Source organism: Aphelocoma coerulescens, chromosome 15, assembly GCF_041296385.1.
Source record: "Aphelocoma coerulescens isolate FSJ_1873_10779 chromosome 15, UR_Acoe_1.0, whole genome shotgun sequence".
In the NCBI taxonomy this organism is placed as follows: Eukaryota; Metazoa; Chordata; class Aves; order Passeriformes; family Corvidae; genus Aphelocoma; species Aphelocoma coerulescens.
In genome coordinates this window covers 2019344-2037484 of record NC_091029.1, presented here as the reverse complement: position 1 = coordinate 2037484, position 18141 = coordinate 2019344, and positions in this window count along the sequence as shown.

The window sequence follows — 18141 nt, the reverse complement described above, 5'->3', positions numbered from 1 at the left end:
TCTCAGACTGCATTTGCAAGACTCAAGAGCTTTGTGAAAACCCAAAGCCAGGCAAAATAATTGCTGATACAGAAACATTTGAGCAGCTCAGGCATGCATTAGATAAGGGATCTTGTTTCTGCTCCCCCTCCCCTTGGCCTGCGTGCTTCCTTTCCACATTGTTTTATCATGAACAGAAAATAACAGCAGAGACAGAAAGGCAGAGCCTGCCAACAGTGTGATTTATGTTGGCTTCGGAGCTGAAACACTTGATAAAGCATCCAAAGCCTTGGATGACTGAACAGGGGCTGCAGCAGAGCTGGGTACCAGTCTGGCCTCTCGCTGCCCATGGAGCTGGCAGGGGAGGAAGGATTGAGGGCAGAAACTCCAGGGATGAGCTGCAACCAGAAAGGCAGCAATGGTGACACTGGACTGGGGAGTCCCAGCCTCCTTCTGCACCCACACCCACCTCTGCTCCAGCCCCTGAGCCAACACAGATGTCCCTGCCCTTGGGAACCACATGGGGAACTGCCTGCTCCGGAAAAAGGAAGAGCAGGTGAAGCACCACCCACCCAGGTCAAGAGGCTGCAGCCTGATGTTGATAATAAATTTCACTCAAAGTCTCGCTGTAAAATGCCCCAAAGATGGAGATGGAGACCGTGTGTCTATGGAGGGATGTGTCCCTGCAGGGATGTGCCCACAGTGGGATGGAGGCTTTGCAGCTTCTCAGCTCAGTTTGCTGCAGAAATACACAAATAACTACATTGACAAAATTTTTTGCAGGACTGGGATGGAAACAAACGGGTTACCAGAGCCCAGTGTGTATTTGTTCATTCCTATCCCAGCAGTGAGATTTTTCCCTTATTTAAATAGCGTCTCCAAGGCTTTACCCTTACTCATCTAATAAAGCAGCGTGTCAACACCAGTTCTGCATCACAAAATGAAGGGCACTCAGCGATTCCCCCACGGGACAATTAAATAAAGAGAGAAGAAAACAAAGGATCATCTCTGCCTGAGCAAAGACCTCTCATTGCACACAGCACCATGGGGCCAGAGGGAGAGGGATTCACCCTGTCTGGGGGCACGTGGGAGTGCTGCCCTGCCCAGCTTCGAGGAGAACAGGGCTGGACAGAGGAATTACGGGCTCTCAACCCACCAAATAAGAGCTCAGGGCTAATCCTCCGGGTGGGATGGGCAGGGGGCTCTGGCAGCAGCACTGGGCTGCCCTGCACTGGTGCCCTCAGAGGGATGTGAATCAGCAGCGCTTCAAGGCTGAGATGGGAATTGGCTGATTTGGAGCAAGAAGTTACAGAGCCAAGCAAAACACCTCAGTTTAGTGTTGGGCTTAGCAGCCCTCATCCTCACACAGCCTGTCCACAGCCTCACCACCTTTCCCCTTGCCTACCCCAGACATCTGCAGACAGCAGCAGTGATGGCACCCTGGGTTTAACGTCAACCTTCCTTAATTCTGCTTTTCTAATGAAAAGACTTGAGTGCTTTTTTAGCACATCTCCATTGAGTTGTTTGCCCAAAAAAAAAGGACACTTGGAGAACAGAGCTGTCCTGAAACCTCACTGCTGTCAGGAAATATGGTGCTCTTATCCCCTTTGTAGAAGGGAAGCAGGGAATGTCTCCTTTAAAGTGCCTCAAAATGAATTTAATTTAGAATGGATTTCACATTCACATTTGATGAATTAAAACCAGTGTGGTTTAACAACTATGTAATGGGGTATATATATGATCTGTTAAACAGGTGTTTGAGGTTTAGCAATTATCTAATAAGAGACTTATACATATTACAGTAGATAAACTTCAATAAATATGTTCTTAATCAACCGGAGAGCACTCAACATACAATTACCGTCCCTGCCACATCTTGTTGAAACAAGCAGCTGATTCAGTGCACGGTGGGATTTTACGTGCTGCTTAAAAAACCCTCCCATGTCTCCTGTTTGTGCTGCTGGGGTGGGGGCTCCATGCTTTCCACCCGGGAGCTGGGTAGGAATCTCAGCAGTGATTTTTCCCGTGGAATATCCGTGATGGGTATCCCTGTGACAAGCACCGGCTCCTGCCCTCCTCTCCCCGCCTTGCTACCCACGCGCGTTCATTCCCCAAGAGAAATGGAAAGGGATTCAGGATGGAGAGCTTCAACCTGATGGAGGGATTTGCATTAGGAGGTGTCAAAAGTGGAGCAATAGGTTTAATGTGCACCACAACACCTTGGGTTTTTGCTGTGTTCCTGCCTCCTGGGTCACTCCGGGGAAGGGTGCAGAAACCCAGTCCCATTGTGGGGTTAACACTGTGATGTTTTGGCTAATTTGCCACGTTTCTAGCTCGGGTGTTAAATCTAATTAGCGCATTAGTGCTGGCTTTCCCAGCTGTAAAACAGCAGGGAAATCCCTACTAACACCAGAGACAAATGTGTGAGTTGCCTCAGCAGCTTCCCCCCTCCCTGTGCCCCAGAAAGCCGGGTTTCACCCCAAACCAGAGCACAATGACGACGCACCGTCCCTCCCACTGCCGGGAAAACAAACACGGGTTGTTGTGTCGAGCGGGAAAGTACCCTGGAAGTACCACTGGGTTCTGAGTTTGGTTTACTTTATGCACAGACTTCGAAGAGAAGCTCACAGTGGGTTTGAATCAGTGCCGGGAAAGAGCAAAATTGAACCCACAGCAACAGTGAGCCGACCTCTGAGATCGCATCCACCACTCCGTGTTCCCCCGGGACCTCCACCAGCCCCTCCTCATCCCACGGTATAACCGGGTGAGCATCCCCCGTGCTGGATTAACTCCCTCCCCACCACGGAGAAGGGGGGTTTTGTCTGCAGCCCTTGCTGCTACAATGGGGGGGGGGTTTGGGCTCTGCACAGCCTGCGGGACCCCCCTTTCCCTCCACATCTGAGGTGCAGGACCCCGGGCACACGATGCTGCCAGCAACAAGCGGGGGAGACAGCGACCCCCCCCCCCCCCCCCCACTCTTCCCAGGGAATTTTCCTCTCTTTCCCTTTGACTGCAACGGATGAGCCCATTTTTAAGTACAGCATTAGTGCTGTCTAAGAGCCGGCTTGCTCCGGCTGGGAAATCTGAGTCGCTCTCATTGATTTCACAGCAGCCAAATGCGCGGACACCAGGCGTGCCCGGGGGACGCGCAGCTCCTCGGGCACAGCCTGCCCCGGCTTAATGATCGCTGCCAAGCCACAGAACACCGGGAGCCCTCCCTCGCTGCGCACAGCCCGGCACAGCTTCGTCGGCTCCTGGTGGTACTTTTTTCCCGTCATTACCAGTGCAATTCTATCGATGTCTGTATTGCTGGCTATTTAATTATTCCCTTTTAATCCCTTCACGCAGATGAGACATAAAAGCAAAGGCCATTAGTGACTCTGGAGCGATGTGCACGGGCATTAGCCCGGCGGGCAGAGCGAATCCCAGCCTGGATTGTGCCGCCCACCTACCATCTCCGTGCTGGACAACCGTGTGGGAAGAGGCATGCCAGAGGGAACAGTGCTTTAAATAGAGACAGCAAAGTGGGAAAAACAAGGAGGAAGGTGTCAAGGATGCCCCAGGGCCTGTTTCCCTCCTCCCCAGCCCGCACTCACATGCACCCGTTGCAAGAAGCAGACAAGAGCACCCTCAGTGGGTTTTTCTGCTCAGCCCGTATTCACAGCACCCAAACCCTGCTGCCACCCCCAGCACCCCTCAGGGGTGCCTGCCGTGTTCCTGCGGAATTTCAGCTGACGAGCTCAGGTGGAGGGAAGGCAAAAGACGTTTGCTTCTTTTTTTAGACCTGAACGGAGAAGTTGTACAATTTCAGCATATAAATAATTGAAGGACTAATGTGATCTCAAACTGAGCACTTATTAAATGGAAACGTCCCTGTCGACAGATGAATTCCTGTAAATTTTCTTTGGTTGAGCTCAGATGCCCATTTTGTGCTTCGAAGCAGATGAGGTCACCCTGGCTGGACAGCACATGCTGTGCCTGGCAGGGACCTGGGCCTTTGGAAAGGAAAAAAGGATAATAACAATCATAGTTGCAATAAAGGACTAAGATTTTAAAGGCTGCAGGATGGCACATACAGCTGAGTCCACACATTTGCTCTCCCTCTTCATCAAAGACCCAAAGAGGGTTCCCTGGGATGTCTCCAGGCAGCTGGAGATGTCCCTGGCCACGTCCCCGTGTATCACCCCAGGGACCGTGGTCCAGCAGTGTGGGAGGGATGGAGGGGAAGGTCAGGACCCCTCCCAGATGGGCAGCACAGAGCTGCCCCCAGCGTGCCATCACCTCCCCCATGCTGCTGCTGTGTTTATGTTCTTTCTGCCTTCCTTCAATTATAATTAATAGTGGCTCATTATCAGGAGGGGACCGTTTATAAGATTCAATTAGAAGCCATTTATTTTAATGCTTTTGAACACAAAATGAGTTTGATCTCAGGAAACATTTCATTAGCATAATCTTCCCATAACAAGATCATCTCCTGAGCTTGACGTATTTACACGCCGGTACCAGGTGGAGGGACAGCGTCCGAGCGGGCGCAGCCCTTGGATGCCCATACTGGGAGTGGTGAGGGGGCATGGCCTGTGCCCTGCAGCATCTCCCACTGCTCAGGGAAGGGCTCAGCAGTTTTGTGGGAGTTCAGCTCTCCCCTGGCACCCGCTCCCCATCACCAGCACCAAACCCACGGCTCTCAGAACTGGCTCACCCTGGCAGGCACCAGTGTGGTCAGACTGAGCCACCAGCAACGCTTTGCCCTTGACCAAACACAACCCAGGGGCTGATGGCAAGGCTCCCACTGACCTCTCCAGCTGGAAGCCAGCCTGCTCCAGCAAACAGCTCTCAGCAAAGCTGTGCCATGGCACAGAGAGGGAATGAGATCATTTTATTTGACTGTTCAGCTTAGGAAATTTCATCATGAAGCAAGAATGAAAACTTGTGTCTACTCCAAGTCAAAATGCTCAATACAGCATGGCCATTTTTTTCCCCAGGGATAATCATCTCTGATTTGTTGCCCATATGGAAGATGTATTGGTTTTCCATACACCGGATGAGTTATACATTTCATAAGCTAAGCTGTCCATATATACAAAGTAACATGATATCATTTACTTACACTTAAGCTGCATAGTGCACCACCACGTATTTTGGGTATAAAACTATGCCATGAACATATTTTTAAATGCTTGGTCTTTATCAGAGCCCTGTCTGGAGCTGTTGCCTTCCAGAGAATGATGCTCACAGTGTTCTGCCACATCAGCTGCGAAACAGACGGATAAAACACCCCGACCCTGCCTCAGGCACCGAGCCCTGGCAGTGCCTGTCCCTGAGGGGAACAGTTTGGTTTCAGGGCACAGGGATACGGGGCTGCAGAGTGCCTTGTTTGTTGGATTGAGAAGGAGCCCCCTTATCCCAGGATCTGTCTGACCTATCTCCAGGCTGGACTGACCCTAGGCTCAGACACCCTTTCCCAGGCCTGGTACTACCTTCCTGTTTAATGCAGGGACAGGCAGGTTGTAAACAGGCAGGGACTGAGGTCCCCAGATCTTTGCAAATAAACAAAGGATAAAAAAAAAATAATTATTTTTAGAGCATTGGCATTGGAGAGCAGGCATAGGCAGTGCTCTCACTGCTGGCCCCTCTGCTGCCCGGCTTGGGCACTGGGCACAAAGCCAAAGACTCCCTTTCCCAGGATCACGTTTTAAAGCTGCCTAAAACACCGGGAAATAAATTCTCCTCCAAAGAAATCTCTGGTGTCACAGCTCCAGATTATCTGCTAGTGCAGGAGGCAGTGCTCAAATATTTTAAATGTATGGGCCATACGTTCTGGGAAATATAACATACACAGCGAAAAAAACATTGCCTCCCATATGGGCTTGGAGAAGCTGCGGATTGCAGCGCGCGGAGCCAGATGGCCGGTAACTCAATGCAGCTGAACACAAATCTCTGGGCCAAATTCATCCCCACCACAACCACCCCGAGCCCAAAAGGCTTACGACATCGCTCAGCTCCTCACGTTTGACTCCTGCAAGGTGGGAGTTGTCTGCCCGTGGAAGCCGGTTTGTGACAGATAGCTGGAATCGGGGATCCACGGCTGTTCTTCCCACTCTGGTGTGGAGGCCTGTCCCCCTCCCCCAGAGGTACTGGAGCAGCCCTGGTTCTCTCACTCCTGGCCTGGGAATGGGGTGGTTTGGGGGAATTAGACAATAGGTTCAGAAGCACCTCCTGGTATAGGCTCTCCCTTACTGGGGTGTCAGATGCTGTGGGGGATGATTTGGGGCTGACCATGTCATGTCATGTCATGTCATGTCATGTCACCACATCCTCCAGCTCTGTGCTGCTGGACACCCCCACCTGCACTCTGTCACTTTTCTCTGATGTTTTGGTCAGGATAAACGAACAGAAAAATCTGGTTTTGTGCTTAATTTGCCGCAGAGCTCAGGCAGTGAACACTCCACGAGCAGTCCCTGCAAATCCTTGCAACACTCACACCAGAACCACACAGCCCCTGCCCAGTGGTGGCACAGGGCTGTGGCGGGACCTGGGCAGTGCTGGCATGTCCAGGCCACCAAAATTGCTCCCTGAAAGTCCCGGCTGTGCCCAAACCCTGGAGGGGCAAAGGGGTTCCTGCAGCCATGGGAGCAACAGGCACCTCACGCTGACAGCACTCACAGTGGAATTAAGCAGCCAATAGCACACAGGGATGGAAACCCAAGATCTTTCCCAAAAGGTGATGAAAACACTCCTTGATACCACACGAGGTGTTCCAGCTGTTACACCATTGAACAACTGGCTCAGGAAGGAGCAAAGGCTGGAGCTGGGGCTCCCCAGCTCCCTGGGGATGCCAAAGCTGCTGGGACAGGCTAAGCCTCCCTCCAGCCTCACATCACTGTTTCCCCCGGGAAGCCGGAGTGCCCAGCGTGCTGCATCCTGCCTCGAAGTTTGTCATGACTCACCCACGAGCCTCCCCATGGAAGCACCAATCCTGCTCCTCTCCCTCGGCTCTCCCTGTGTTCCTGTCCTTATGAATCATTAGCCTGCAACAGGGACACCAGATGCAAGCAAAGATGAGTCATTTGAAGGAGGTGAAAGGAAAACCAGACCGGCCACATATTAAAACTGCCCGTAACAACAAAAGGATTGTGTACATAAATCACTCTATTTTGACTACGGTGATCATGCTTCGCTGAGAACACGTCTGCTTGTGAAAAAATGCCAGGCCAGAACACTTCCAGGGACGGGGCAGCCACAGCTTCTCTAGGAAAACCGTTCCTTCATTAAAGCCTTTGCCTTAATGAAGTTGAATTTAACCCAGCTCAGGGATGGAATGGGTCCCTTGATGCAGTGCTGGGGTGCCCAGGTCCCATCCCTGAGGTGCACAGGAGCCCAGGTGCTGCTGCAGCACCAGGTCCCTGGGCCTGGGGACACCACCACAACCCAAAGAGAAACAGCCCATCAGCCCTGCCGGGAGCTGCTGCCCCAGCCACGCCTGCCCACCGAAGGGAAGGCAGAGCTGCAATGGCAGGAATAAAGACAATTTAGTTTGTGACACAGATGCAGATTATTGCCTGGGTATGGTGTGATTAGAGAGTCTGGCCACACATTTAAAGAAGCAAAAGCACAGCTTCCCTCGTTAACCCAGCTCCATGGTGGGGCCAAGGGATTTTATGGAGTCTCATGAAGATCCGCACCCTGGAACACCCCTGCAATCCTGGAGAAGGGGAGAGGGGATGAACCCCTTGGTGTCCCATGCCCTGCTCAGAGCTGTGCCAGCACAGGGCCCTGAGGATCCCAGCTGGCAGAGGGAGCCCTGGCAGTGTCAGCCACCACCATGGTTCTGCCAGCTCATCCTAAATTGTTCACACTCCTCCCCTACTCCCCAGGCTGCTCCTCTCTGCATCTCTGAGGAACTGAGGGCTGTTTCTTCCCTGCCCTCCCCAGAGCTGCTCAAGGAGCTTTTGCAGCAGTCACAGAGAAAGCAGAGAACGGGACAGGGATGGATTAGGGCCCCCAAAGCAATGTAGACAAACACATCCTTGCTGAAAAGTGATATCCTTCCTCCAGCTAACAAAACCACTAAATGGGAGAGATCTGCCTGTCCCAGACCCCACAGCTGAGGAGATGTGTGGGGCAGGGCTGTTTGCACCCTCAGCAAGGCAGTAAATACCAAAGCACAGCCCCGCAGCCCTCGCCTGCCTCCTGCAAGGAAAACGCTGGGAGCTGAGCCACTGCCAGCCAGCAGGATGCCAGGATTTGTGTGTACCCAGTCTCCTACATGGGTAAGACAGAAAGGAAGAGGATTTTGAGCAGCAGAGAGAGGTAGAGAGAGCTCTGAAATCCCTCTGGCTTCACTTCACCAAGGTCTGTGTTTAACCAAGCCAGCTCCCTCCCTGCCAAATGCAAACATGATCCTCAGGGGAATAACAGAGCAAAGAATTTGGATGAAGAAGCTCTGGGGGGGGAAAAAAAAAAGAAAAAGAAAAAGGAAGACATCCAATAAATACTTAAGGGAACAACTGAAGAAGAGATTTCCAAAAATTCAGAAGCATAAGGGGTTACTCTTAGGGGAAAGCCAGTTTGAGCATTTCCAGGAGCTGCTGTTCCAGCACTGTGCTGGAATGCCCCTGCCTGCCCCAGCAGCCTCCCATGCCCAGGAAGGTTGGCTCTATTTCTGAGCATCCCCAGCTGTTACCCACCGACAGAAAACACAGAAACCACCTCAGGACATGTGCAGTGCTTAAAAAAAAAGACCCAATCTATCTCGAAGAACTCCGGAGGTCCTTCACCATGCGATCCTGCCCTCCAGGCTAAGCAAACCTCCAGGAACCCCCTGATGCTGCCTGCGGGGCAGCCCATGGTGCAGCCTCGGCGAGTGCAAGCCCCTGGGGACAGCAGATAAGCCAGACTTAATTACCTATTTTCCTTCCTTAATTTTCTCTCCCTCTGGTCCTCTGTTTCTAGACCACAGCCACTGCTCTTCCCTGTGGCAGTGGGATGTGGTGGTGTCCTCCCCTACAGCCCCCCCTGTGTAGGATGCTCTGTCTGCTGAGCACACGGGGGGCTTTGGAACATCAACATCCACCCCCGAGGCTCATCCTCCATCCCCCCAGCTCCCAGCACTGACAGAGACAGATGGGCACCAGCCTGGGGGTCTGAGCAAACAGGAGAGGGCGAGGAAAAGGGAGTCTGCCCTCGCTTTTATTTGCCTGGCAGCAGGGTCACACTGGGGGTTTGATGCACTAACTCTGCTCCAGTCCTGACTCGGCTGCCCCGGTGCCATCCTGGGTCCCCCCACTCCGCAGCACCCACTGAGCAGGCAGTAAAGACTGTGGAACACATGCACTGAATAAATTATGCTGCTGCAAGATTGATTTAGCTGCGTGGTCCTCCAGTGGTGCATTAACATCCTATTAGAGGAAGGAGAAAAGCCTCTCCTTCCCCCCGCCAGGATGGAGGAGCTGTGAGCAGCCCAGCAGCACCGTGCCTGCTCCCCTTGGCAGGGCCAGCGACAGCCCTCGGGAGGGTGGGAAGGGAGGTTTGCTTTCAAGACAGCTCTGTCCAGGTTCCTGGGTTTTCCAGATGGTTTGGCTGTCTGGGGATGCCTCTTGATGCCTTTCACAGAGCGAGCCCTCCCTGAAATATGGGAAATGGGAACTCATGCTAAAGTCAAAAAACAGATTGCAGGAGACTAGGAATACAGATGTGTCAGGAGATCGAAGTGTGGCTTTCCCCCTTCACCACTATGGTTGAGGGACTCTTTTTATAGCCAGAATATTAATGTAAAACAAGCCTTTCCCAAAATGCCTGAAGTTGAGAGCCTCTTTCTGCAGCGCAAATTGCTAATTCAATGCAGGGTACACCTCTGTCCACAGGAGATGGGAGGCTGGAGGAAAACCAGGGAATTCCTGGGGAGGGGATCCCTGGATGAGCCGTGGCCTCCAAAGGGATGTGCAATACTGCAGATGGTTGTTGTAGGTCCCTTCCAACTGAACTATCCCATCCTATTCTGCCCTGTTTTATCTGTCACCCCTGGAGCCATGAGTCCCCACAGAGACCTTATTTTGCACCCCCAGCCCTTGGAAGACCTCCATTTCCTTGAGCTGTTTCCAGGGAGACTCTGCCACTCCAGCACCAGCCCAGCAGGGAGGAGAAGGCACGCTCGCTGCCTGCTTTAAAGAAGAAAATCCATACATGGTAGGGAAGTTTGTAAAAGGCAGAATCATTTCGATCTCAGATAGAGTCAGCACGTGATGGAAAGAATTTCCCCATTGGCAGGGCAGGAGAATCAATTTAAGGTGTTTACACAATGCAAAGCTCCCAGTGTATAATTATCATTTTATAGTCAATCAATTGTAATTCTGATCCAGAGCACAGCACAGGAAAATTAGCATTCAGGAGCACCTTTGATAAATTAGTGAGGATTACGGAGTCTGTGTTTGCAGAGATTTTGGTCTGGCACTAGGGGAGGATTTAAAAATGGCAAAGTTTTTGCCTCTGCAGCTGAATACACATGGGACTGAGGAATTTAAAGCTGTTTAGTTCTAGAAAAGAAGCAGGATTAAAGCTATGGAGAGGGCAGGGATCTATTCTGTATTTGATTAGGAGTTTTATGATGCAAAGAAGCTTTAGGGAACACTTCAACTCTCTGTGCACAGGATTATACACATCACTGTATTAATTATTAGTATTAGAGTAACACCTAAAAACCCCAGCAGCGTGCAGAGCCCTCCTGTTCCATATATCTTGTGTTTGAGCCAAACCCAGCTGAAGTGACCCATGATCTGAGCTGATCTCTGGGGTCTGCATACGGCCCCTGGGAGGGATGGCTGCACCCAGTGAAGGTGCTCAGGGGCTTCCAGGAATCCCTCAGTGCTGCTGGGAACCAGGGCAGCCCCAAAGCAGCCACAATGAAAAGCTGTTTTCTGAGGAACAGTCAAATAAGGATGAAATTACCTTGAATCACCCCAGTGCAGCCACAAATCTTTCCCAAAGGAAATCTCAGACGGGGTGATGAGTGTTTCCAAAAAAAGACCTTCCCTGCAGACCTGATGTCATCCCTTGCCCAGATTCCTGCAACAGGTCCATGAGAGGGGATGCAGCATTTCTCCTTGCCCAAGTACCACTTTGCAAAAAGTCAAAGCATCCTCAGCAGGGGGGGAAAGCCAGACCCTCAAAAGGTTTGGTGGGCCTGGAATCAGTCAGTCCTTGGTGACAGGGAAGGTGAGACACACTTGATGCAGATGGAGAGATGCTCCCAGGACCCCAGCACTGCCTGCCTGCCTCACCAGATCTCAGGGATGAAATCACTCCCAGAAAACAGCAGAAAATCAATCCAGTGAAAAGAGACGTTTTTCTTGCCAGGGGAATGACTTGCCCAGCTCACAGAGCTTGCACATGAAAAAACAGCTTCCAAAAGCTGCTGAACTGAAAAGCTGAGGGTTGAGGTGGCTCCTGGCAGGAGATGTCCAGAAATTGGCAATACCCTTCACACCCACTCCACATCCACCTGCCCCTCCAAGTCTTTTTTTTTGGGAAAAGGAAGAATTTGGAAACCCCTGATCCCAGAGGAGCCAGGCAGTTTCCAGGCTTTCCTCCCCTGACCTGTCCCATCACACGCCTTTTCTAAAGTACCTTTTAGCAGCACAATTAATAGACAAAAATGAATGGGTAGGGGAAAAAAAAAGCAGCAGCAAAAGGGGCCCAAGCAGCAGCCGGGTGCAGGGACTGTGCAACCAACACTCCCTCACCAGTTCCATCCCTGGAGAAGTCACTGGAGTTGGGATGCAGGGAAGGGAAGCTGCTCTGTATGCACAACCCACCCCTCATCTGCGCCGGCTTTATCATGGTAATACCGGGAGCCCAGTCTGGTGGCAATAATCTCCTCATTCTCTGCCATTTCCTCACGGGGGTAAAGATCATGGAGCATTAACACAACGGATGTGCACTTTGAACCAGAAGCTGTTCCCTGGGCTATAAATCAGTGCCTGCCACTGCAGCACAATGGCCCTGAAATTAATTACCCTGTCCCTTTGCCAAAGGGAAAGCGCCCTGTGCTGCTGCGGATGCAGGCACCGGCAGGAACACAGCCCTGGGGACGTGCCCTGCAGTGGCTGGAGCCACAGTTTTGGACACACATCTCCCTCGAAACCTTTCTGGCCATTTGACTACGCCTTGGATGGTGTGTCCCTCCTCCTCATCCCCATGATGCAGCTGGAGCTTCAGGAGAGCAATAAAAAGTTGGGCTGTGGAGCCCAGTCGTTCACCTTGGGGTAAATACCCATGGTTTTTGTCCCTGCGCTGATCCAGTGAGCTCTCCCAGACAAATCTGCTTTCCACAGGCTTGGAGATGGTCTGCAATATACAGGCCAGATTTACAGGGAGTGCAGACATAAAGAACAAGCTGAGAGCCAAAAAGGGTAGAGAAGGAATGCGTTCTTTTCATTAAAACCTACAAAGCACAAGACATTTCCAACCATTCTCAGATTAAAGAGTCATCCACTCTTTTTATACCTTTCCCATTGTTTCTCAAAGAAAGGGAACAGGGAAGACACAGCAGAGGTCTGAAATCTGGGTGATCTCTGGGTGTCTGTCAGTTCCCAATAACAGCTGGGACATTGTTGTCTCAATTTGCCCCTCCACATTCACCACAAAGTCTCCCACACCATGGGATGCTGCTGCATCCCCACAAATACATGTTTTTCCCTCTGACCCTTCTGGCTGAAGCTCTCTGCCAGCAGACAGCCCTCAAATGACACACAGACCCCCTGACCAGCTGGCACTTGCCAAATTCCGTGCCCAGGAACCCAAGGAGCTGCAGGGGATGTGCCAGCAGTGCCAGGCAGGAGCGGTGCCCAGTGGAAATCCGGCTGAGTGGAACAGGGTTACCCTTGGGCTGCTCTGGGGGATGCTCTCCCTCCACACCTCCTGCTGTCCTACGAGATGCTATTTATGAGAAACACAAACCTGCTTTCCCTTCCCCACAGCCAAAAAGGTCACATCAAGCGAGTGGTGAAGATTTCCAGCTCGAACAGACTGTTCGGGGGTTGTTTGCAGTAAATTTTCTGGTTGGTTTTTTTTGGGGTTTTTTTTACATCTTGAGAACTGGCACAGCAGAGCCCGTACACAAGACCTTGTCTCACATGAGACACAAGACAGAAAAATGCATTTGGTGCCCAGTCCATTCAGAGCATCTCCTGCCTGACTTCCAGATCCTCCTTGGACCCACTGCAGACTCTCACCCCACCTCCTCCCGTCTCGGCCTCGGTGCCAGGGCTGGCAGTGCCACCCGTCCATCTGCACATCCCAGCAGGACGGCTGCTCCTCTGAGACAGCAGCCATGATCAGGAGCCTAAAGCATCGCTGCTTTTGGGAGCCACAACAGCAAAATTTATGTGAAAATGAGACCTAAAAACATTGGTGCTAATGGAAGGGAGAGGTTGCATAGTGCAAATAAAAATACGATCCAAGTGATGCAGAGTAAAATGGCAGCATCCATCAGCCCTGAGATGTTTGCTTGCAAAGGAGAGGCTCTGGCTATTAGTTTCACCACCATTACAAAAGGGAAAGGGGAAATTACAGCACTTTTTCAGCATGGCTTCCTTCCCACCTGCACAACCCATCCCTCTCTGTACTGAAAGGTGTAAAAGGACAAAGAAAGATGAACCGACCAACCAAAATACAGGCCACAATAAAGCAAGTCCATTTATTTAAGAGGTATTTACATTTTAGGAAAGAAAACTAAAAGTATTCCAAAGGAGCAGCAGGTTTTAGCTGCTGCTCCTCTCTCCATCCCTGATTCAGCCCATCACTGACAGCTTAATAAATAATACCCTGCATCCCTTTGCACCTGGATGAAACCTAGTTAGGCAATTCCTCTTGGGAACCTCCAGCTCAGCTCTGCTGCTCCATGGCACAGTGCTTGCCATAAAAAAAAAAAAAAAAAAAAAAAATTTTCTTGGAAAATTAGGATAGGAAAGATGGAAAAGCCTGAGAATTCACCACAGCACAACCTGCCAGGACACGTCAGCACCAGCTCCTCCATCAAAATACATTTTCAGGGCAATTCCCCCAGAAAAAACCTCTCTCCCTGTCATTTGCTATCACAGCATTAATTATTTCTATTCTGACACTCTGTAATTGGGACAGAACCCAAAGCATTTTGGACTCTTGCGGGAGAATCTCTAATGGCTGTTTATAGCTGATACGTTAGAGTGAAAATAAAACCCCTGCACTCAGCAAGGCAAGGAACATCTCGCCTCTACGTTACCATTTTTAGCTCCCCAAGGTACACCAGTACTCGGAGGCAGAGCCTGGGGAAGGGCCCACTTGTCATCCTTGGAGTAACTGAGAGTGATGGAAGAGAGAAAGCCCAAGTCCTGCCTGTCTGTGGGGACGCTGTGGCTGTCAGCAGAGCATCTTCACAAAAAAGATCTCACCTTTAAACTGAGCTCTGTTTTCTTTCTGCGCCTGGTCGCACATTCTTTGGTGACCTGAGCTGATGTGACCGCTTTACAAATCACTCTTTTTACTCTGAAGGTAATTAGACCCAAAAGGAAAAATCCTTGCTCACCACTGAGTTGGTCTCGATGATCCTTACAGGTCCCTTCCAACTTGAGATATTCTACAATTCTAGAAGAGCTCTTGCTGCTGGAGGCATTTTTAGGGTCCAGAGGTGCTGTTGCTTCCCAAAGCCCTGTCTCCCTCTATCCCTGCAGACACCCTGTTCTGCACCTCGGGACTGATGCCCCTCCGAGCAGCTCCCAGACAAGCAGAGCAGGAAAAGTACATTTTTTAATTAAGTATTTTTGGCTGAAGTTTTTATAACCGAAAGGCCCCAGAACAAGAACAAAAGCTTCCTTTCAGGCAAAATAAATGTTTGATGAGGTATTTAATCAAAACCAGCACAACTTTGAGGGAAGGGAAAAGGAGTTGTGCCAAGGGGCTGTATTGATGTGTTTTGGAGGACAGTAGGTCCCCCTGCTCAGGTCACTTGGGACAGGGTTCTCTCTCCATCAGCACAACATCCCCGAGTGTCCTGAGACTCCCACCCCACCACTGTGGTTTAACAAGGGACAAATGATCAAAACCTGGGCTCTCCTCAGACATCCACAGGAGAGCAGAGCTTGTCCCAGGGAGGTCCCCACTCTCAGAGCTGCTGAGCCCCACCAGCCCCTCACCTTCCCAAACCAAGGCTGCTCCTGCCAAGTCCCAGCTCAGCAGATGAAAGCAGGGAGCTGACTGTGCTTAGAGGGACCTCACACCTCTTCATCCACTGGAGAGGATGCTCCAGGCCCCTTATCCTCTTCAGCAGGTGATCCATGCAAGCATCACCTCTCATCCTGCCCTCCCAAAACCCTGTATCAAAGACCTGCCTTGAATATATACATTACAATTTTTTTTTTCTAATAATAAAACATTTAGTTCTAGGTCACTAAGCAGAGGAGACGGAAGATGAGAGGGAGAGCTGCTCTGATCTCTTTTGCAGCTTTTTATAGAGAAATGTTCTGCTTAACTGCCTTGCTGAAAAAAAAAACCTGTCCACAGTATAAATGGGGACTGGCCCTCAGCCAAGGCCGCCCGGCTTCAACCTGCTGGTGTTATCAGCTCTGGGGCTCACTGGTAGCCAAAGGTAAGTAGTAATTCAAAGGACTGCTGTAAAAGCCCATTTTCCCCGGCTGGAAGAGCTGGATATTCACAGGAGAGCTGAACCAGCCCCAGAAACACCCATCTGGGGCACACTCCGAGCGAGGAGATGGGGAGGGAGGGGCACAGCCCAGCTCCAGCTGAGGGGAGCAGACCCTGGACCAGCATCCTCCACAACCAGAAGCACCACGGGGACAGGAGAGCCAGCTCAGCCCTTTTCCATCCCCAGTGCCCCAGATCCATCCAGAAAACCAGCACAGCTTTCCAGTGACACAAAGTCTCCCTTCTCACAGGAGTTATTAAGATTGGAAAAGACCCCCAAGATCATCAAGTCCCTAACCACACATCTGTATGGTCTTTGAACGCTTCCAGGGATGGCCACCTTGCTATTTTAGGAATAACAGTGGAGACAGAAAGGGAAAGGGAGGGCAAAGCCAGCAGTGGTATTTGGCTGGATTAAACAGAATAGGAATTTAAACTACTGGAAGTTCACATGCTCCTACAGCAATATGCTGTAAAGCTTTACACACATTGATTTAGAAAAAAAGCAGTTTGCTTATTTTTTATTCGGCTTTATGAACCAATAAGAGAGCAAAACCCAAGTCATTACTGAAAAGCCGGTGCTCACGTAAGCCTTACAGAAAATGTCTGTCTCGTGGCTTGATAGCCATAACAAAAATGATTAATAATCTGCTGCAGACACTTATAATTGCGATAGCTTCCTCTTGTGAATTTAAATAGCTTTCTTGAATTACTGCCTTTGACATAATCAATAAAGCTGAGTTATTGCTTTATCAGCCAGGTCTGTATGGCAGGAGAGAAACAGAAACCTGGGGAGGCAAAATCCCCCCAAAAAATCAAAGCCAGGGGGCTTGTCCCCAGCAGGGCTGGGCCACTGTGGCCCCAGAGCCCCTCCAGGCTTATTTATATCCCTTTAAACAGCCCTGACAGCAAGCTAGAGACAGAATGGGAACCCATCGCAGCCCAGCAGCAAATATTTAATGACTGCTTGTAAACCCAACAACATGTTTAACTTTTCCCATTCTCTATAAAAGGGCTCTTATTTAGCCTAAGAAGACTTTGAAGTTAAATATAGGGTCTCATGACATGCCAGGGTTTCAGGGGGACACGGGGAGATTTCCAGGCCAGGATTTCCATCCTCTCCCTGTGGAACATGGTGTGAGTCTGTCCCAGGGTAACCCACGCCAGCAGCACAAGGATGTTTTGTTTCCCTGTCCCCAAATTAAACTTTTTGCCACAGCAGTAAGGAGAAATATTGTGTTTTCAAGTTTCAGATAAAACTCAGAAAGTTAAAGATATTTTTTTCCCCTCCTCTGAAGAAAATAATAGTATTTCTTTCTAAGGGGCAGGAAAAAGCAAGAACTCATTTTGAGCTTTCAGGAAACTGCACTGATTTGGCAAAACCCTGCTTTAATCCAATACCCTTCCACACAAGCTTCAAAGACTGAAGCAAAGCACTCCAAAGTCATCAGCTAAATAAATTTAGGGCCAGAGCAGGAGTCCCAAGGAGATGCTGTCCCATGCCCCATCCCTCTTGACTGGCCAACATGACCAGCACAGTGTCTGTTTCCCCTCTGCCTGCAACAACGGCTCAGGATGGGTTTGAGCAGCACCAGAGCTCCCCAGAAGCTCAGCAGTGCTCTGGGGACAGATCCAGCTTTCTGGCCCCATCCCACTCTGGTGGGAAGAAGCCTAAAAATGAGATCAGCTAAAAATAATCTCCCTGAGGTCAGCAGTGTCTTGGGGAGCAAAGGGTCTTGCAGAAGAGAGAGGTTTCCGTTTTTGAGGCCAAACTAAATGTTGACTTTTTATTAGATTGGGTGTTTTTTTAGAGCTCTTATCTCTTTCCCTGACTGGGGATGGAAACAACCATGCTGGTGAGAACCCAGTTTCAAGTTTGGCTACCCATCACAGACAGATAATGTATTGACAAGATTTTCTGGTCAGATAAAGGGATTTTTCTTGTTTTCAAATTCATGCCTTTGATACATTCTTTGAAGTGCAAAATATTTCCTTTTAATAAATGCTGCACCATTTTAGCACTAAACTATTTTTTTTCTATAAGAATTCTCTGCTAGATATGCCCAGAAAGCAAAAACACCCCCAAAATTAGGGAAAAAAAATTCCCCTGAGGTTAACAAGGACTTCCCATAACTCACTCTGAGTCTCTGCCCTAATGGAGATGGATGAGTCACAGGTGGGGCCGCTCTGAGAAAATCACATTTTTCATTTTGATAGCACCTTTTAACAGGAGCTCTCAAAGTGCTTGAAAACCCTTTAGTGCTGCTTCCTAGGCATGGGGCATGGAAGGAAATTCCCCTTGAGAGAGCAGATCAAGGCAAGCCTTTGGGTTTTGTTTTCCCTCTGCTCGATGCAGCAAAACCCCAGCCTGATGCCATGACAACCTCATGGGTGCAGGACAGGAGCTCACACCATGCTCTAACATCAGCATCAGTGTTGCCCTCACAATGTATAAAGAGATTCCCAAGCTTACCCAGGATCAAAAAA